Genomic DNA, 21,679 nt, shown 5'->3' with positions numbered 1-21,679 from the left:
ATCCTACTTGGGTTTCACTTAGCTTTTTTCATACATGGATTGAATTCCTTCAATTTTTGACAATACTCACCTATGATTTCTTGAAATATTTCTTTTTGTCACATCCTTCTGGAGGTACAGTTACACATATGTTAGACCATTGGATATTGTGTTACAGTCACAGATTTTCTATTCTGTTTTATCCCTTTTGTTTCAATTTGGATGATTTTATTGACCTGTCTTAAATTTTACTGATCCTTTCTTCTGCTGGGTTCAGTCTACTATTCAGCCTACTGAATGGATTGTATATTTATGATACTGTAATTTTTATTTTTATAATTTCCATTTGGTTCTTCCTTATTGTACCCATATCTCTGCTGAAATTCTCCAACTGTTAAATGTGTGCTTCCCATTTTTCCATTATATCTTTTTAACATATTTAATACTTGTCTATTAAGTCCAACATCTGGGCTGTCTGTGGGTCTGCTTCTATTGCTTATTTTTAAATTTTCATTAGGGGTCACATTTTTCTGCTTCTTCACGTGTTCTACATTTTTTATTGTATAATTTTTTATATTGTATAGATTTTGTATAGGTATTGATAGATTTTGTAGAGATATTGTATAGATTTTTTATAGTGTTCTATATTTTTATTGTATATTGCCTTCATGGGTAAAAGAATAGTAGTAAAATAATATTTAACCTCAGAAAAGGGCTCACTCCTCCTATCAATCAGGCTGCTAATATGTGTGTTATGTGTTGGTGGTGTATGTTGTGTGCAGGGGACTGAATCAATCTAATATGTGCTAGATCTGAACCTGGGCTTTGCTACAGCTTTAGTTAAATCCCTGCCTCAATAGGACCTTTCCTTTAGGTATACTGAGCTTGGCAATGCTCTGGAGATGTCTTCATGCCTAGCCTAACAGCCAACATTTCTGAACCACAGGAAATCTCTCCCTCCTTTACACTCCAGCTCCCAACTGTTCAGGCTTAATGACATCTTTCGCCTCCTTGTTGCCATGACCCCCAGCCACTGGAGAGCTGTCTCAATGAACAGAGTGAAGACCTCGTGCATCTTGAGGGGATCTTTGTCAGCTCTCCTGCCCTGCCCTAGCCTGTCTCAACTACCCACAAGCACTCAGTGAAAGCCTGCAGGAAAGGGTTGGCAGTCAGATACAGATTCTCTCTGTGGTTGGGGTACCTCAGGATTCTAATTTATGATACCAGGCCATTTGCACCTGTTAAAAGTTTGCTAACAGTTGGGCTGTTTGTCCTTACATGTCCCTACTCCCCCTTCCCATGTGATGAGGGTGTTCCTCCTCTCACCATGTCCCCAGGAGTGATAAAAGCTATAGAATTCTTCTCTCCAAGGAAGGGTTCATCTCATTTGGGAAATTAATTAATCTAGGTTTCTTTGGGTCTACAGTTCTTTGGTGGGTTATTTCATACCTTCTGCATTCACTTCCCCATGATACCCTCCAGCCACCCCTAAGTCTTTAAGGTCTGCATACCAGAAGTAAGCCCGCCTTGGGAAGGCAGACCTGGAAGCAGTCTCAAGGCCTTTGGGACAGAGTCCCAAGTACCAGCACATGCTGAGAAGAGAGTTGCTGGTTCTTTTTCTAATTCATCGCTCAGTGGGGAAAAACACAGGCAAAGGAGAACTAGAGCAGCAAGCCCTCTGAATTGTGAGGCCCGGGCTGGGTCTTCTCTCCTCGCTTGACTGGGTCTGAGGGTCGTACTGATGAAAATATATTTTATATTTTGGAGATAGGTGGGAAAACTTCATAGAGAGAGGACAAATATGGATGGAAAATGATGGATGCTAAGGATGACCTTTGACTCTTTGCCCATGGCCAACTCTTACAGCTGTAGAAATCATAGAATGTATACATCCTCTTTCCAAGAGTAGAAGGTAGCTTCAATGTTGATGAGATCCTCTTAAAGAAATAGGGTACAGTATATCTTCTAGAAAGCTAATATCTCCAGATTGACATATTATAAGGAGCAGAACTAATGGGTTAAATGAATCAAGACAAAGCTTGCCTCAAATAAAATACACAAACTTGGCCCACATGAGAATGACTATGACAACTTAAAAGGGAAATTACTTCATTGTCAGATTTACATTGCCTTCCAATCGAAAGCAAGCACAAAATGACTGCTGTGATAAATTTAAGATAATTTACTTGTCTTGATTGGATTATGAGTTAATTGATAGTTTAGGTAGAACTTCAGTTACAGAAGAATTTATTTTCATTTTTTAAGCTACATAGTTTTTACATATGAAGGAATTATCTATAAGTATATGTGTTCCTATATTTAATTCCACAGATATATAATGAAAGTTTTAATGTAAGGGACTACAACAAACTTCAGAATAAAAATATAACTTTATTTTAATTAAATGTTATTTTTCACTATGTCTGATATAGATAATTGTATACTTTGCTGGAATTTAGCTGTCATTTTAGCATTGGATATGTTTGTAGAAAAGTATGAAATATTATGTTGCCTCCCCACATACATGCACAATTGCTGAATTTGTTGGGATCATTTTGGAGAGAGGTTGGAGAATTTGTTTCCTTTTTAAAGCAATGCTGAAGAGTGAAGGCAGAGAATTACAGTTAATATGGTGAATGGAACACATACTTAATTCCACCCTCTCCCTCCCAAAGAAATCCTCTAATGACAGTAAACAAAAAATACTCACTAGAATAAAGAAAACAGGAGAGCCTACAACACAGGGAGCTATTGACATAGTATTTGGAAAATGGAAAGGGAATGACTGAGCGGTACTTGATTTAGCTGAGCAGAGATGTGGAAAGCCAGGTGCCTGAAGAGGAGATGCCTACGTAGATGGAAATGGAGACTCTCTAGAACGCTGGAAAGGCTCAAGGACTAGAGGTCTGTTGAAGCCAGAGGTGAGAAGTGGAGCTGAAAGCAGAACTTGGTTGAAAGTCTTAAAAAGAGTAGCTGGACTCTCAAATCGCCTCTTCTACCCTGTGCAGCCTGGCAACCACCTCTCCCTCACCTTGCAGGAGACATGGCGGGAGGGGGCCTTATTCTCTGGAGTAACTTAATTAGAGAGGTTACAAACAGCAATATTGGAAACAGTGGCAGGTGGGGGTGAGGTGTAACACTGAAATCTGGTGGATTAAGTGGAAATCTCCATGCTGAATAGTGGTGAACTTCCCTCAATTTCAAGCCTTTTGACCCAGCTTTGCTTCCAGGACACTGGCAACTGAACTTGTCCCTCCTAGATAGGACACTGGAGGGGGGCTTCTCTAGAGGATCTGACTACCCAAGGGGGCAGAAACCTAGCTACCCTTGAGGATGTTTCAGTGAAGGCTCAGCTTTGTCTAATCACTTTATGGTAATGTCGTAACGCCCATAACACAATGGCTGGGTGGATATCGAGGGAATACCAGATGTGGGGAATGTCTCTAACATAAAAGAGACCAAAACACACGAACAAACAAAGAAGAAATTGAAGCAAACAAAGATTGCAGGGAAGAGATGAAAGCTTTTTAAAAAACCTGAAATGTATATAGTCTTTGATATCAGAAAAGAAATTGTGTCCATGAAACAAAACGTGGTGTTTATAAAAACAATTCGAGACAAATAGAATTCTTAGAAATTAAACATATGTTAGCAGAAATAGAATATTCAACAGAAGAGAGATGAGGAATTATTCCAGAGAGGAGGTGGTAGAAAGATGAATATAAGAGAAAAGATAATAAAATTAAGGGGTCAGTCTAAGGGGTCCAACATCCAACTAAAAGGAGCTTAGTTTCAGAATGAAAGAACAGGGGAAATAGAGCTCAGAAATTGCTTTAAAATAAAATTTCCCCAGGAATTGGAGGAGATGAGTAAAATTTCCTTGAGTTTCAAACACAGTCAATGGTGCAGGGACAGGTGGTGGTGGAAATGGGGGACCATACCAAAGTATACTGTCATGGGATATTAGAACACCAGGGATAAAGAAGAAATGATATTTGGACGATGGAACAGAATGACTTGTAAATAACAGCACTAGGAACTACATGACAGTGGAGAAATTCCTTGAAATTTCTGAGGGAAAAGTATTTCTAAACAATGAATTCTGTAGTCAAGCTATTGATTAATGGAAGAAGAGAATAAGGATATTTTCATGCATTCAGTTTCTCCAAAACTTAATTTGTCCTGAGCATCTTTCTCAGGAAGCTGCTGTAGTTTGTGCTACCTCTAGTCACCCATCGGGGAGTCCATCAAGAAGGCGAGAACAAAGAACCCAGCAAAGGGACTCAATACCGAAGAGAAGCAAAAGCCAGTCCCGCGATGACAGCTCAGAAGCACTATTGCTACAAAAAGGACCAGGGTGGGGAGAGGGTAGACGGCATGCAGAAAAAATAGTTGATATGTTTGTCTGTATTAAGAGGAATGTTACATGTCTATTGGAGAGTTTGAAAAAAATGTAATGTTAGGCAGATAGAAAATTAAGCAAACAAAAATATGACACGGGGGCTTCCCTGGTGGCGCAGTGGTTGAGAATCCGCCTGCCGATGCAAGGGACACGGGTTCGTGTCCCGGTCTGGGAAGATTCCACATGCCGCGGAACGGCTGGGCCCGTGAGCCATGGCCGCTGAGCCTGTGCGTCCGGAGCCTGTGCTCCGCAGCAGGAGAGGCCACAGCAGTGAGAGGCCCGCGTACCATAAAAAAAAAAAATATGACACGACCACCAGTGTCAGGAAAAAGAAAATTGTGTAAAAGAAAGGAAATGGACTCATATATCCCATGTGGTTTACGTGTGAATAATATATACATAGCCAAAATAATGTAATCACTGATAAGTGCTTCCCCTAAAATTGTTGTGTAATTAAATTGTGAGGATTAAGGAAAGTGTGTGTGTGTGTGTGTGTGTGTGTGTGTGTGTGTGTATGTGTGTGTAAATGAGAATGAGGAAGGGAGGGAAAGAGGGAGAGAGAGGTTGAGAGCACACATGCTGGAGAAGGTGTGTATAAGAACTAAATTCTTATTTTCTGTAGTAGGAGGACAATAGATAATATTGACATTTGAAAAATTTTTTTTAAATAGGAGTACAAGAGCATCATTTAAGAATACAGACTGATTGTCATAATTAGCAGTTACGAGTTGATGGTCATCGTCTCTGGGATTCTAGGGTGAGGAGGGATGGGACACGTTCTTTTAAGCTCTATTATTCTACATGGCTTTAAAAAATACGTGCATATTTTTAAAAAATATATTACCGTTATACTTTTAAAATAAACTGAATGCAATGAGTTCTAGTGCTCAAAGGTTTTCAAGCTAAGCTTCCCAGATTCCTGGAGGTTTCCACAGGGACTGCTTAAGGAAGAGGCAGGGCCCCAGGTTTCACACCTGAGGTTCTGCTAAAGGAGCTATGCCTTGTCATTATTAAGTTTCAGTGAACTATTTCCTTTGAACAAAGGGTTCCCTAGTGAAACAACACCAGCAAACAAACTTGAAAAGCACTGATGAGTCACATGCTCATCTGGAGAAAAACTGCTCCCAAATAAATAAGTTGGGTGCAATAGCCACCAGACTCCGTCCACCTTGCCTATCACCTGTCATTTTCTTTTACCACATACAATAGAATTGTCCTATTTCCAACTCTTGATAAATCTCAAGAGGCTTGGAGTAGAACCAATATGGAGTATACATGTGATTATGAAAATGTGCACAGATTTGAAGTGATAACATTAAATACATTTTCAAGGCATCAGGTATGGCAGCTACTGCCAGAGCTCACGTAAGTGGTATCATAAGGTGTATCTCTCTGTCCCTAGGATGAGGTTGGATATTCTAGTTTTGCCTAGTGATTGTGATATATTTATGATTGTGCTTTAATTAGGGTTGATTTTGGTTCCACAAAGGAAAAATACCCCTACCCCAGCTTAAAGGAAAAGGTACAAATAAAACCTGTATTTCTAATATTAAAGATAATCCATATCTTTTGTGAATGTGGAGTATTGATTGTTTCCTGGGCTATAGAGCTTCTCAAAAACAAAAAAAAAATCCTTAACTCAGTGAGTTTAATTTGGGGAAAGATCAAATGCTGAAACACATACTCCTGAGAAAGTTATTCTCTCATCAACCAATATCTATCTCTCTCTCTCTTCCCCTCCCACCACCCCTACCACTTACAATTTGAAATGTTGTACCTCTTCTGTGGGCTTTCATTATTTCTCAGTCTAAAATAACTAAAAGCTTCTTTGAAAAGTACATATAATTTTTATAAAGTTTATATAACATACAATATAAAATATATTCATTTAATATATTTTATATATTCTTATTTTACATGTATATCTCATTTGATGTTGACAACAACTCTTTGAAATTTGTATGATTGTTCTCATTGTGGAGATGAGGAAATAGTGGCCGTTGGAATTTGACCCCTCCCAAGTTGCATGGCTAATGGGGGAAATGCAAAAAGAAATCTACAGTTTCTGATTATCATTCTACTTGGGCCAAACACCTGTTAATTAATAAAAAGACTAATCTTTATCAAAAGCATACACATAACATAAAAAAATTCCAGCTTACATGTATAGGATGACTAACTAGTCCTGGTTTTCCTGAGACTTTCCTGATTTTATCACTGAAAATCCTGCATCCCGGGAAATCCCTTAGTTCCATTCAAACCGGGATGGTTGGTCACTTTACATGCGGTGCTCAGCCTAAGAGGCTATAATAGCTACCTTTTATGGGAACTGAGAGTGATACAGGAAATGAAATGCAAGGAGAGGAAAGAGATCGAGATAGTTTATTTAGACAAGGGTGAAGATAATTTCTTACTCATATCAAAGAAAATCAATTTTAGCAACCACAGCAATAGGACAAAACAATTACTGAAATTTTTCAAAAACGTTCATGTAAATAAATGTCTGTAGCTTCAAGATCCATGTCAGTATCCAAAAGACACACAAATATGACACTGCTAGATATTGAACAATAAAGTGTTCCATGAGAAGAAATCATAAAACACACAGCCAGATGTCCTAGGGCCAAACTACCTAATCCTCCCATTTAAACCTTGCTGTCCTCAAAGTCTGCCCCATTCAAAGGTGCTGCTCCCCAGTCTGGCTTACAGTTTGGTCCCTGCTTCTGCTGTACCAGATTCTGTTCACCCATCCCTTCCCTGTTCTCACTGGTGCCTTTAAGATCACTCTTTCTTGGGTATTTCTCTTGATGCCCTTTCTTCACATCAACCTAAGCCCCTTTAAGCTTCTTCTGTGTCTCTTTCCACATTGGAGTGCCTCCCCATTTTCTGTCCACTCCCCTCCCAACCCACCTGCCACACAAGAGACCCTGAGAAGAGAAATAGAGATGTTCTCCAAGGACAAGGAGGAGAGAGAAGGAATGAGGAAGGGCTGCAATTATCTTTATTTGAATATTTTGGCTGTGTGTGTGGGCCTGTGTGTGGACCTGTAAATCATTTAGATAGGATTCCTTCTGGCCTTTATCTTACCTTCTAGTGCCCACAGGTGTTCTAATATAGTTGAAATCATGGGGCATATGCATTTATATGCTAAGCGTTAAACAATGTCTTTCTGTTGTCATCAAAACTACCATTGTTCCCAGTTATTTTCCACCAAATATGATATTATAATTAGTAAATTTATACATATGGCCCTTTCCATAATTAGGGCTATTTTCATATCATAGGCATTCAAAATGAGTGCCCAATTTCATCTAATTTTGAAATTGATCAGCATTTAATAAGATTATATGTAGTATGCTGCTGTTTTGAATCCCTTCCATATCTGTTGTTAGAGCCCCTATATATATAGTTTTCCTACTTTTTTCTTGGGCAGTGTCTATTGTAATTACTTTTCAAACAACTACTACTTGGATTTATTATTTTTTTCCTCAGGGGAAAAAAACCCCACAATTTATCCCCCTCCCCCACAAAAAAAAAACTCACTTTTGTATAATGAGTGTCTTAGTCCATTCAGGCCGCTATGACAATATACCATAGACCGGGTGGCTTACAAACAACTGAAATAAGCAACAGAAATTTATTTCTCTCAGTCTGAAGACTGGAAGTCCAAAATCAAGATGCTAGCAGATTTGGTGTCTTATGAGGGCTTGCTTCCTGGCTCATAGAGGCCCTTCTTTTTGCTGTGTCCTCTCCTGGTGGAAGGGACAAAGAAGCTCTCTGGGGTCTCTTTTATAAGGGCACTAATCCCATTCATGAGGGCTCCACCCTCAAGACCTAAGCACCTCCCAAAGGCCTCACCTCCTGATACCATCACATGAGAGATTGGGTTTCAACATACGAATTTTGTGGGACACAAATATTCTGTCTATAGCAAATAGTGTATTTTTTTAAAATAATAATATGTAAAAGACAAAATCATCCACAAAACTATCAGCATGAGAATACAGCCTATGCCAGTGTCTTAAGGACGCCAGGGAGGAAAAAATAACAGGGATCATTTGCTTTTCATTGCCCAGATTTTTCATACACAAGATGCCTGCCTCCCAGATCAGCTAAAACCTGAGTTTTAACACCTTGTTCACCCCTCAAGGAGACTGCTACCAGCATTTGCCATCCATAGAACAGTGCTAAGACAGTCTATTTCTGGAGAATGGAGCAGAGATTAACTGCTTGTTCATGATAAATCAAGGGTATTTGATTTGCCTGTTACATGCCCAGTTTTCTTTGGAAGCAAGCCCTGGAAGCTATTTTTTCTGATCAAATCCTAACTCTCATGTTAGTGCTTGTGAAAGAGAAAAATAACATTTACTCATGATAAAGACTGAGTTCTAGCCATTATAAATCTTATCAACTGCCACATGAAGGTTAGGGGGAGAAAAAGAAGAAAAAGAAATTCCCATGTGCTCACTCAACCTTGGGTTTGGACTCATGCTGCCACTACTGTTGCACACTGTTCTGGAATTTCTGTGATTTAAACAGATGAAAATATAAAAGGAGATAAATTTGGGAACCTAAAGAGATGTTTTCTTGTTGAATGTTGTACTGTAAGGAATGGCCAGTAACATTTCAATAAAGAAAATTGTTATAGTTTACTAGTTAATATGAATTATTAGGAGGGCCTAATATTTTCTTTATTTCTCTTAGAAGCCAGCAAGATAAATAGAAATAAACTTAGCAGAATTTGCCATGTTGGTGTTTAGAGTCATTCACTCACACAGACACAAAATGTATAATAATCTTTTTTTTTTTTTGCTTCTATAAAGGTGCTCAGTGCCTAATATACCTTCCATATAATCTTTTGATTAATGGCTTGAAAAGAGATATAATTCCCCCCACCCCATTATCTAAAATGTAAGCCAACATATAACAATTTTCCATAAGTTAAAATATACACTTTCACACAAGCAATTGTTTGCTTGTTTCAACAAACATTTCTTGGGTGTCGGTTGTGCTAATGTTCACTCAAAGGTACAGCATAAGTGAATAGTGTGGCCAAATGTGAAACAGATGACCTGCTGCCAACTCTGTCCACTCTCAGCTCACACGTGTTTTGACACCATCCATTAGCCTTGGGGAGAAGTGTTTTGATAGAGGGGGGAAGAAACACAAAGACAGGGATTTGTGCTCTCTGGGTGAGTGGTCATTTCTATTTATTTCTGAAGTTATTTGGATGTCTTTATCTATCAGCATTACATACAGCTTGAAATTTCCCTAAAATAATCAGCTTGGGAATAAGAATAAAGAAAGTTTCTTCCTCCTCTCCCTCCTTCTTTCACTCTTTTTTTGTTTTTTTTTAAAGGACATCTAGTAACAGGCTGAGGAGTGAGCAGGTTGGTAGGATCAGTCTATATGGGGCATCAAGATATCACCAAAATAAATTAGTCATAGGATGCCAGTTAATCAAGTGTTCACTCACAGTTCCCTAAAATGGTCTTGTTCAGATGTGGTAAAAGACCACCTAGGACAGAACATTTAAAACCAACCACAAACAAAGAGAAAGGTTTCTTTTTGGGAGTCAACCTTTGTCGTTGGGTATTTTCGAGATGTCTGTACAAGTTCCTAGGGGCAGCTGCGGCCACAGCACCACCCTGAGCCCAGCCAGCTGACATTCACCTGGAGCTGGCAGAGACAGCCAGATGAGATCTGGAAACCCCAGAATGCCTGGGGTTGTGGTTTGTCTGATGCCGAAATTATAAATCCTCTATCAGGCCTTTCAAGAAGTTGTCTGGTCCATAACATTGCACATAATACACTCACTATTTTGAACAGGGTGAGGTAAATTATTTTCAGCCGCAGCAGATCTTTTGATCCCAGTGACCACAAAATAAATATTAAATACAATTTTAGTAGTGATTTAAAGGGACTCCACATTATTCATTCTTGTCAGATCCTGTTTGAGAAAATGTACTTTTTCCCCTCATTTCCATTGACTCAATTTTTCTTTGTTCAGACATGTGTGTGTGAGTGTGGGGTGTGGGAGAGTATTGTACATGGCCAGCCCCACGCAGTCCTCACCAAAGTTTACAAGACAGTCCTGGAAAAGAAGCCTTGACAGGGAGATAGAAGTGTTTCTTGCACCCTCTCCTCCTGCTGTCTGCAATATAAAATATAGGACAGGTGAAAGCAGTTTTTTCACAATTCCTATGAGCAAGGTTTTCTCTCACAGAAAATCCACAGATGGAATAGTTGCCCTTCAGAATACCGTCAAGCATTCAGCATAACCATCGCTTCCTCTAATGGGTCCCAACTCATTTACTAATAAGGAAATTCAGCTCTTAACAACAAATTTGCCATTTCCCTTTTCTACTGCATCCATAGCCATTTGGGGTAAAATTATAGGTGAATATTCAAACATAAACGCTATGCAACAACAAAAATATTTGTCATGCTCCCAAATATTTGCCCCGTTTCTCCTCAAAGTTAAGGGGGAAAAAATCCAGAAAACTTACTTGTTTGTATTATGTATACCTGGGAAGTTTTTCATGCCGAGTAACAGAACACAACTTGAGCTGCCTTGCTTTCCGCTTCCAGGAATGCCAATCAGAGAACATTCTTTTTCAGACAGCCAAGTTTGGAAGTCAGTTGGTTTCTGGTAGGAGGTAGGGGGAGGGGATGGCAGTGGGAAAAGCACCGTGAGTCCTCCGGCTGATATTCAGTTTCCGTGTGTTTCCGTAATAGCCATCAATGAAAGCATCTCCTTTTACCCACGTGGAGACAGGTAAAAAGACAGCTGAGTAAATCAGTATTAGATGTAGCAACGGAAGCTCAGGCAGAGCATGGAGGGGGTTGAAGAGGGTGGAGGGGGTGGAGGGAGGGCTTTTGACAGCCTGCCATTGGTGAGCTTACCAAAGGCATCTGCCAGTGGGACTTCAGTGGAATGTGAAACCAACTCATTTTCAAGTTAAAGATAGACACAGTATACACCAGGATCTAGAAGCTGGATTTTAACCTTGTGTCTCTCCCTAGAATTTCAGAGAGTCCTGTTGTGATCTCTGTTGTAATTAGCCATTTGGTTAAGGTTTATTCTTTATATGAATGTGCTAAGAATTCATATATGTTCTGGATGTACTGGAATTAAAAGGATTTAAGAGATCATGTACATACTCTAGGGTAAGTGCAAAGATGTTGCTTCTCTGGGAAGGTTAATGTTGCATTTTTCTTTTTATTTGTGTGAATGAAAAAGTGATCAGGGAGATTTTCCAGTGTTGTAACTTTGTTACCTTTCTTGAGATATTTGGGGTTTTACATTTTGTGAAGTAGAAAGAAACAAAGTATTTCAGCTTAGTTTTGAAGATGACCTTGCACTTCTAACTTCAGTTTGGCTTTACCTTTACCTACTTTTCCCTCTATTAACTCCTTAAACACCCTGCATTTCTTGAATTACAACGTCAGTAGTTAAACATGTCACAACACCGACTAAATGTTATTCCATCCATGATGCCATTGGTGGTGACTGTATTCTTGTGAGATGGAGTTATTTCCCTTGCTTGGCACTATGGCATTTTTTAATTTAAAAAAGAAAAAAGAAAACAATAATGAAAGTGGGGGGGGAGGTGGTAGAAAGTGCATAAGGAGCCGTTGGAAGATATTCTGTTTCTTTTTTTTAAAAAAAAAAAGATGAGAAAAATAGGCAATTTTCCATTGAAGAGAACAATTTATTAATAGAAGTTATTTTTTGGTGTTGCCTCATTAATTCCAAGCAGGTTCTCGTCCTCCAAAAAAGCTGATATTTGCTAAGTGAATAGAGGCGTTCTGATTCTACAGAGCTTGAGAGTGGAGGAGGGGGAGAGCTGTCTGATTTGCTGCTGCCTTGCTATGTGCTGAGGATTTCAAAACTTTTTTAGTTAAAAGAAAGAATGACAAACCTTAGTCCTCTTCAAGTTTTTGACCATGTATAGGTTTTGTTTCTTGTTTTGTCCAGTGACCTCTCGGCTCTCTTAGAGACAGCTTTTCCAAACTTGCACAGCATTCCTTCTGAATAAATACTGTCCATAATAGTCACAGAGTACATGGTATGAATTGGAAATTCTACTTTATATGGGGAAAATAAATGTGCTGATGTGCTTATTACAGAGCGTGGGGCTGAACAGTTGTTGCACGTAACTGGCCGAGTTTTGTTCTGTCAAGTCAACCAGATTCTAATGAACTAAGTTGGCTGAACTAGGTACGAACAATGAATGATAACATGGATCTTTCACTCAACGTTGACCAGAATAAATAATAATACCACGTTACTCTTCTAAAATGAAAAATGAACATAATGAACATGATACTGATAGAGTCACTTAATTTTACAGTTCTGTTAGATCACGGTTAACCTTCCCTAATATCTATAATTAACCCATTAAGTTGTGAAAGTTGCAGTTAATTTTCACTTCTCTGCAAGTGGATGGCACGTTTGTATATTTTCCCTGGTGACATTGGATGCCTGTCCCCCTTGCTTTACCTGGCTGTGTCCTGAACTGTTGACAAGAGGAGGGAGCCTGGCAGGAATCATAGGTGTCTCCGAGATATTTGTGAGAGCATGCATCACACACACCAGGACACGCACACACACTTACATGTAAACTTACCTTTTGCTTAACTAATATATTTCTGATTGAATTATACATACAAATAAAATTATATTAGTATGGGGCTTTGTTTTTGTTTTCAGTGTGTCAAAAGAAAGCCAAAAAAGGATACAACATTTAAAAATTTTAAACTATAAGAATTTTAGACGTTATGTGGCCAGATCGCGTTGACAGGAGAAGGGGCCGATGAATATCTCTCTGCTGCTGTGATGTCCCTGCTGACATCGTCAAGCTTGGATTTTATTTCTTTGAACATAGTAAGTGTAGTTGTTTTATAATATACATCTGCTAATTCTAATATCTCAAGAGTTACCAAGATTTGTTTCTATTATTATTGCTCCTGTCAGTTTTCAGTCTTGTTTTCTTGGATATCTTTGACTATCTGCTGGAAATTATTTTTAAAATTACTTGTAGGGATAAGTTGAGACCTAGTGGTGATGATGGTCTCCTCCAGAGAGGACTTGGGTTTGCTTCTGCCAGGGCCCCTGGATCAGACCAGAATCACCTTAATCAAAGGTAAGGCTTTGATTAAGTAAGGCTACAAATTTGTGTGAGGAACGGTTGATTTGGTGTTCACATCTACCCTGAGGGAAGATATGACCTTTTGAGGTCCCAGGGGAAAGCTGGGTTAGTTTATTAAAGCCCTCACCTGAGGACCGTGGGCTTTGATGTTCCACCGACACCCATAAGGCTGCCCAGCATGAAGCTGGTTTCTCAGACCTTTTGTTCCTGATACTCAGATACCCAAGAGCAAAAGCTTTCAAAAATTAGTGTCTTTATCTGAGTTCTGGTCTTCTCTTGAATGTTCCTGTCTTCACCATCTTATTAGCTCTTTGTTGTTTTTACATTTTAAATGTTTTCGATTACTTCAATGAGAGTGTTGGTCCAAATGATCTCATTACCGTTACCCGAAATGGAAAGTCACACTTCTGCTTTTATAGTCATTTTTTTTAAAGACTCCTCATTCTAGAGAAGGTACCAGGCAGTCTGCTGATATCATTGATAATTCCAGGTCATTTTTCTGATTTGGGGTTTTAGCTGTGGCCTGATATGTTGAGGCTTTTGTGGAGAACTTTGCAAATGCAAATTTCTGATTGGAAAAATTCATGTGTTCCAACCTGCTTTGAGCTGTGAACAGTACTTAACGGTCCTTTTGTTTGTCCTTAGCTGGCCCCTTTTCTTAGTAATCTCTGTAGTCTCTCAAGCCACCCCTACTGTCATCACTCTCAGCTGTTGACCTTGACTCTTCATGCTATCCCTTGACCTATATCCAGCATCACCACATTTCACAAATTATCGTAAATAAATTCCTTCCTTTTCCTTCTCTCTGCTCTGTTTCAGGTGCTCATCACCTCCCTTGGTTATAGTATGGCTCCCGGTTGTTCTCTTGCCTTTAGGCTCCATCCCCAGCACATGTCCCATGCTGGGACCAATACACCCGTCTTCTAAAAGTCCTAGACATGAATGGATTCCCCCCACTACTTAAAAATCTCTTGTGGTTCACCATTCCCTTCAAAATGCATTCCTTAGTATGTCTTGGTATGTCAGAAAGCCTCAACCTGTTTCTCTAACATCACCTCCGCTACTTCACTGGTTATCACCAGCACTTTAATCACACATCATTGCTGCCTCCAGAATATTCCATACATGATCATATGTCTGTACTAGTCTACCTACTAGTTTCTTGGAGTTTTTTGCCCAGAATGCTCATTGTTTACCTCCTTTGTGGGCAAATCTTACTTCTCCTTCAAGGTTAATCTCATAAGTCACTTTCACTGTCCTGGCAGGCACTGTATCGTACTCATGTTTGTATTCTCAGTTACCGACACATAGAAACCATTCAATACATGTTTAAGGAATGAACAAATGACTATTTCGAGGACGTTTTCCCTCAGCAGTTCCTTTCTTACTTTATTCTTTTTCCTTCTAAACATCATTATTCTTTTGACCTTACGCTCCTTGTCTAGAACAGTGATCATTCATAGTTCTTGATGTCAAGTAGACTCAATTAAAAATGTTTGTTTGGGAAAAAAAAAAAAAAATGTTTGTTTGGTTATTGTTGTTTTGGTAAGGGGATGTTATCTATTTTCATTTTTGCCAAATGAGACTGTATACCTTGATTGTGGTGACAAAAGAGATGATAGACGTGTTAAGTACGATAAATTAGTTGTATGTTCATAATCAAAAAGAAAGTCATAGAGTTGGAAAACAGACATGTTTCAACAAATCTAGCCCAGAATACTGAATAGCACAAATGGAAAAAGTCATGTGACACAACTAAATTAAAATCATCTCATTGCATACAGCCTGAATCTGAACCATCAGAAAACACTGGGTTATTTTCAGATCACAGTGTGTGCTAGAAGGAAAGAAGTTGCTTGTTTATGTGATATGATATTGTGACCCCAAATCTTAAAGTTGGTTAAAATTTTTCCCTAAAAATTTTAAGGCCTTAAAGTGCAGTATTAATCATTTTGCTATGGTAAGTTAACAAAACTACATTTACTTATTATAAATTGAATATAGTTGGTAGGAGTCAGAGGAAGAGAAAATATAGCTTATTAATTCTAAGGGTGTTTAACCGATTTCATATTCCTCAGATCATTTATAAATTTTTCACACACTTATATTGTATGCCTTTAATATGTCAACTCCTGAGATTTAGAAAAATAAGAAACTTGGTTTCTATTTTTTCTTATATAGGGCTCTTTAACCTCCACAAAGACAAAAACCCTAATACGGACAGGGTCAAAATTTATCTTAAAATTTGTTTGAGTCTAATCAAATGTTCAAAGTCAATATTTAGATGAGAACCCAGATTTCTCCATCACAAAATATGAAAATATAATATTATTGAACTTTTTTTGCTTCATCAATGAAAGAAATTAAGACTAGATCTCGAAAACTGGCAGATTTTAAATTGTAACCTCCAAGTAGCTGAGCTAATTTGTCTTATTAATTTAACAAATCCCTATCAAGCTCCTACCTTGTGCCTTAACTGTGCTTGTCTTAGACAATGAAATTATTTACTTAGCCCCCTTCACTGGACACTGACACCAGAGTATGTTGTGTTAAGACAATGGGTGGGATTTACAAATTGCTTTATATTATTCTCTCATTTATATTCTTAATTTATTTGCACTAATCTCCACTTGTTAAAAAGTCACTTTGCCTTTTCCTCAACAATTTGTGTTTTTCTCTCAGAAAGCTAAGTTTTAAGAGTTTGGGGATTGCTTTTATTCTTAGAAATCTCATACTTTGCAGATATTTTATTATAGAATATTTTAAAGAGACCTAAACAAATTCTAAAAAAAAAAAAGCTAAATAGAAAATGTATCCTTATCGCATAGGAAACTGTGTTGTATCTTAACATAAAATAAAAGTGCATTTATTTGCAGAAATAAAGCTGGATTCTGCATTCTTGCAAAATATATATGGCATAAGGATGACTCAGAGACACCCTGAGTCATGAAAACTTCGTAAAGCTCCATGTATTTTAAAGAGAGCAATAGAGTTATTTTTATTATTTTTCCTTTTCAGTCTCATTTTACTTTTGTACCCCCATTCCTATGTAATGTGGTAGCACACAGATTTATGCGTACTGAAAAAATGAATTCACTGAATTAATCATAGTTCAAGAATACAGATGCCTTTATTAATTTTATTAAAAGATGTAGGCTAATTTTGAATGAAATGTATCTTCTCATGCATTGAATTTTTAGTCGTAGATGGTTCATTACTACACATTTGTAGAAACATTTACTCATCAAAAGATGTTTTTAACACCTCAGGTAAGTGTAACAATTCTCGTCTTAAATGCATCCAGTGTTTCATACTATTTTGTGGGTAAGAGACATATGTTGTTATTTTCTTTTATATATGATAAAACTAAGATGCACACATATGAGGTGCTCCAGATATACTATACGTGGTTTCCTGAGGTAACACACAACCTCTAAATCTCAGTGGCTTATAAAAACCAAGGTTTCCTTCCCACTCATGAAAATTATTCGTCAGGGGTTGGCTGAAGACCCTACTCCACATTGCTGCTTTTACCAGGAAATGACCCATGTTCCTTATGCTCACATTTCCTTGGCCAAAGCATGCCATGTGGTCACACCTAACTTCAGCTGGGCAAGTAATACAGTCCTACCACTTGCCAGAAAAGAGAAAAAGCTGGAATATTTATGAAGAGATCTAATGAATTCCACACTCATGGATGATAGGCAGTCCTAAACCCCCAGTAGACCAAAAGGTCTAGATTTAAACTCTTATATACCAGTGAACAGTTTTTGGTCCATACTTGGTAACACGTAGGCAAGCTACCTGCGGTCTGATGCTAACGTCTCTTGTCAGTTTTTATACTTTGACTTTGAGGCCCACTGAGAGTTTTTTGGGTCTCTAAATCTTCACCGTTTCTGGAGTGTCTGCCACCTTTCCTGTCACAGCTTCTCTGGTGCTTTGAAGTCCTAGCATTTTACCTGTCCTCACACTTAATCTCTCAGGGAGTTCTGCCCATGGAGAGCTCTGGGAAGGAAAAAGAGCCTCTGATAGGGCAATTTCTATAGAATGTAGAGAGTCAGTGTGCAATGCTAGCACTTTCCCATCTCTAAGAACTGATCAAGTGTAGCAGAGAAATGGAGAAAAAGTAATTGAATGTAATTCTAATCCCCAGCACCCACTTTTTCCAGGAGGCAAAAGAAAAGGACTAGGATGAGGGAAAATGCCACAGAGGAATGGTGATCTGTATTATACATTAGAAATGCATAGTTTTGAATAACATTTGTATCCCTCTGCTACTCTACTTTTTGCTTTGCATTTAGTTTTAAGCATTAACAAGGTAAAACTGGGGAATTCAGAGATTAATGAGGCACCTAAAAGTTGAAAAACTTATTAAGCCAATAATTTTAAGGGTTTTTTGGATTTTAATTTGAATCAGGCAATCCAATTTATGTTCTCAGGAGTGATAATTCTAGGAAATGCTATATGGAAGAAAAAGAAAAACAGATGAGGATCCTAGGTCAGATGAATTTGGGAAATGCTGTATACCATATTGCTCTCTTGGAGATTTATGTGACCTTTGCATTAAGGGCTCTTAAAGTTTTACACTAAAGAGACATGCTTGATTTTCTTTAACCGAGTGTTTCTCAAGCTAATTTGAATATATATATATGTGTGTGTGTGTGTGTGTGTATATATATATATACACACACACACACATATATATAATTTGAATATATACAAACACATATATCAACATTATTTATATATGAATATATCATTTTTAACACATACTTTAATATACTTGGTAAATTCTGGATAAATCACCCCTAGTTCATTGTATTAATAATTAAAAATGTGATAGTGTGGTAGCTTATATAATACTTGGAGAAGATAAACCTGAGAATTATAAAGACTTTAAAAGATATCCTTACCTTTGGGTACTTTGTATTCTCTTTATAAATGACATTGCTTTTAAACACCAGCAGAAATCAAATCTTAAACTGATAGTGCATCCAATAATATTTGTTTAACTTTATTCATGCCTGTCATTTGTGATATAGCCACTTATAAGGAGCCTAGCTGTATTCAGCAGAACCCAGAACTCAAAAGGGATTTGCTTTATCTTACCCATGTTATTCAAAACTCTAAAACTGTTATTCCATTTTAGAATATGTTCATACATTAATAATTTATTAGACTCAGTTATCTTTTCTTTATGAAGACCGTGTGGAAAGGAAACTTCAACTTCAACATCTGTTTCTTGACTTTTTTTTTTTCTTGTTCACCTCCTTTAAATTCAGAATGTTTAAAGCTTAAAAAGGAAAAAGAAACTGTTGGGTTTCAAAAGATGCTCTACTACATTTATTATCTATGGGAATTTTTTGTGCAAGAATAAGGGTAATAGACTAACAAGAGCAAAATGTCCGTCTTTTGCTTGAGAATGTTTGTTATATTCAGTTAAGTGCTGTGACCACTTAAAATGAAGCGATTGTTCCGTGAACTTTTATACCACCAGCAGCTCTATTCAAAGAAAATCCTAGATATTTGGTTCACTTACAAGTATCAGGGTGTTTAGGTGTGACACGTAGCCTGTGTCCTTTTATCACCTTGTCCACCCTGGTAATGTTATTCTGCTTTTCATTTAATTGCATCTCCTCCCTCGATTTTAAGAGTATGAGATAAATCAATACATTTTTCAGAAAGAAAATTATTATACCTTCTTTCTGTTCCATAAAAAGAGAAATCATTCAATCAGAAGTGTAGACAGCATAAATTCTTAGCAAACGTTTTTCCTCTGACTGATTTTTGTTTATATTTTTCCTTGGGGTTATAATAAGATTCAAAAACTGTAATGATGTCAGCAACACCTCTAAAATTCCACTGAAAGAAAAGCTGAAGATTTTTTCTCAGCACTGCAGGGCTGCTCCTCTGGAACTCTGTGAGTAACCACACAGCAGAACCTTACCTTTACCTCATTTGCCAAATTATGAAGTCAATTATATCTGCATTCTGAACTTGCTTAGCACCCAAACATTTATAATGCTGTAAATATGCTGTGTAACCATTTGCCATACACCAGAACGTACATCTAAGTTACTTAGATTTACAGTATTGTAATCTCTCCTTTAAAATGACATGAGGGAAGTGTTTAACTTAATGAGGCAGAGGATCCTGGTGTGCAAGTTACATTGTATTTTTCATTGCACAAGGGTAAATTATTGCTTCAGTCTCCTATATGGTACCCCAGTGGCCTCAAATACACAATGTAGCTTCCAGAAATGCCTGCTTTTGTCTTAGGCAATAACTTACTCCACTAGAGTGTGCTGAGAATTACCCATAACATTTCTTGCAGTAGGCTGAATTTCTTGAAAGTCATTCACAGATACTAACTGAATTTGACTTTTTAAATTTTTTTTAACGTAGGGACATTGACTGACATGGTAAGTCTGCATACATTAATATACAAAAGGGAAAACGAGCATTTACTTTCTGTCTAAAACTAGAAAACAAGCAAAAAAATTCTGAGTAAGAGATGAAATTATAGGACATAAAATTTTTTCTTAGCATTTTAACCCTGATGTTGCTAACTTTTTAAATAAATAAGCACAGGCCTTTGAAGGGTGGTCCATAAAGATTTAGGACTATAATAATTAAATACGTAGTTACATATTTGCAAAAGAAAAATCCTAATCCTGTATGGAACACCAAATTTATGAATCTAAATGTGGGGGGAGTTTTTTTGTTTTTGGTTTTGGTTTTTTTTGCGGTACGCGGGCCTCCCACTGTTGTGGCCTCTTCCGTTGCGGAGCACAGGCTCCGGACGCGCAGGCTCAGCGGCCATGGCTCACGGGCCCAGCAGCTCCGCGGCATGCGGGATCTTCCCGGACCGGGGCACGAACCCGTGTCCCCTGCATGGGCAGGCGGACTCCCGACCACTGCGCCACCAGGGAAGCCCTGGGGGGAGTTTTTTAAACAAGCTTTACTTTCTGATAAAGTAATATAGGAATTTAATTAAAACGAACCAAAAACTCCCCTCACCAATCAGTGTTGCAGCATTTGGGTAAATGTTAGAGCTTGTCAATTTTCAAGGCAGAGACGTTATTCCAGGCTTTCTGCCAAACCATTACTGGTAATCAAGAGACGAAGCACGTGAAAGTACTGTGCCTGGCTTAGTTAGATATGCATTTGCTAAAAGAGAAGCCAACACATTTCTCATGCAAGCCATCAGAATTACAATTGAGGAACACATACACACACACACACACACACACACACACACGCACGCACGCACGCACGCACGCATACAATGCTTTTATAAGTCTAGGAATATACACATTAAAATGACGCTCTGTGCTTAAGGGGAAAACAGTAGCAGACACAGCTCATGTTGACTGGATCCTTTCTTTATCGATAGAGTGGTTTTAATACCCAGCCACATTTCTCTCAATGGCTGCAGTGGGAGGAATTAAATTACTCATATCTGGACAAGATTTGGGATTGTACCACGTGCTTAAATTTTAGCAGCTATTTAAAATCTCTCATTGATAAATGGGTGGTTTAGGCTGCTATTTTCTGGTGGTTGTTTTTTTTTTATTTAAATGATTTGGATAAACATCTGTTTCCCCATAGTGCTAAAAAACAATTTATGTGATATAATAGTGATGTGAGAAAGTAATCAAAGCAAGCATTTTTATGAAAGGAAGACTGAAATGTTTTAAGTTCTTTGGAGGGAGGAATATTGGGTAAATAACTGAGTATTTGCATATATTATTTTGACCACTGGAGGGCTCTCAGATATTTTTACTTTAATTCTTTAGAAATCAATTTGCCATAGCTGTAACTTCCGTAAAACAAATTTAAATCTTGGCACTATAAGGTCTATATAGTCACCTAGCTCTTAAGATGGTACATGTTCTCAAAATCCAACATAAAAGAGCAATCAGGTTTAATTTACTGTGTTCTTTCACTGTTTCACAACTAAATTTCACAACAAATTTACTCTCCCCAAAAGTAAACAAAGCCAAATAAAACGATAAATGCATATCTCAAGGCAGATGACCTGGAGCCAGAGTTAGAAATGGTCTGCCGTGTATATCAAGTTCTTTGAATTCTCATGCATTTGCATTTACTCAATAATAAATCTTTGTTTCATTATCATAAA

At 37.8% G+C, this 21,679-nt stretch overlaps 1 protein-coding gene across 13 annotated transcripts in view; it reads left to right on the top strand.

The window, feature by feature from the left end:
- DTNA (dystrobrevin alpha) overlaps positions 1-21,679 on the top strand; it is a 390,818-nt gene that overhangs the window by 100,903 nt on the left and 268,236 nt on the right. The window contains exon 1 of one of the 13 annotated variants that reach the window (XM_079942541.1): positions 11,379-11,551. The exons of 11 other annotated variants lie outside the window; for them this stretch is intronic. The gene's annotated coding sequence lies outside the window, so the exon portion shown is untranslated. Of the gene's footprint in view, positions 1-11,378; positions 11,552-12,389; positions 13,272-21,679 lie in introns of those variants that run through there. One more of the 13 variants, XM_079942543.1, reaches the window with a different exon arrangement.

The sequence above is a fragment of the Stenella coeruleoalba genome (genome assembly GCF_951394435.1).
Source record: "Stenella coeruleoalba genome assembly, chromosome: 14".
Taxonomy (NCBI): Eukaryota; Metazoa; Chordata; class Mammalia; order Artiodactyla; family Delphinidae; genus Stenella; species Stenella coeruleoalba.
Note: the sequence above shows the minus strand (reverse complement) of the source record. Positions and strands in the feature narration are given on the sequence as shown.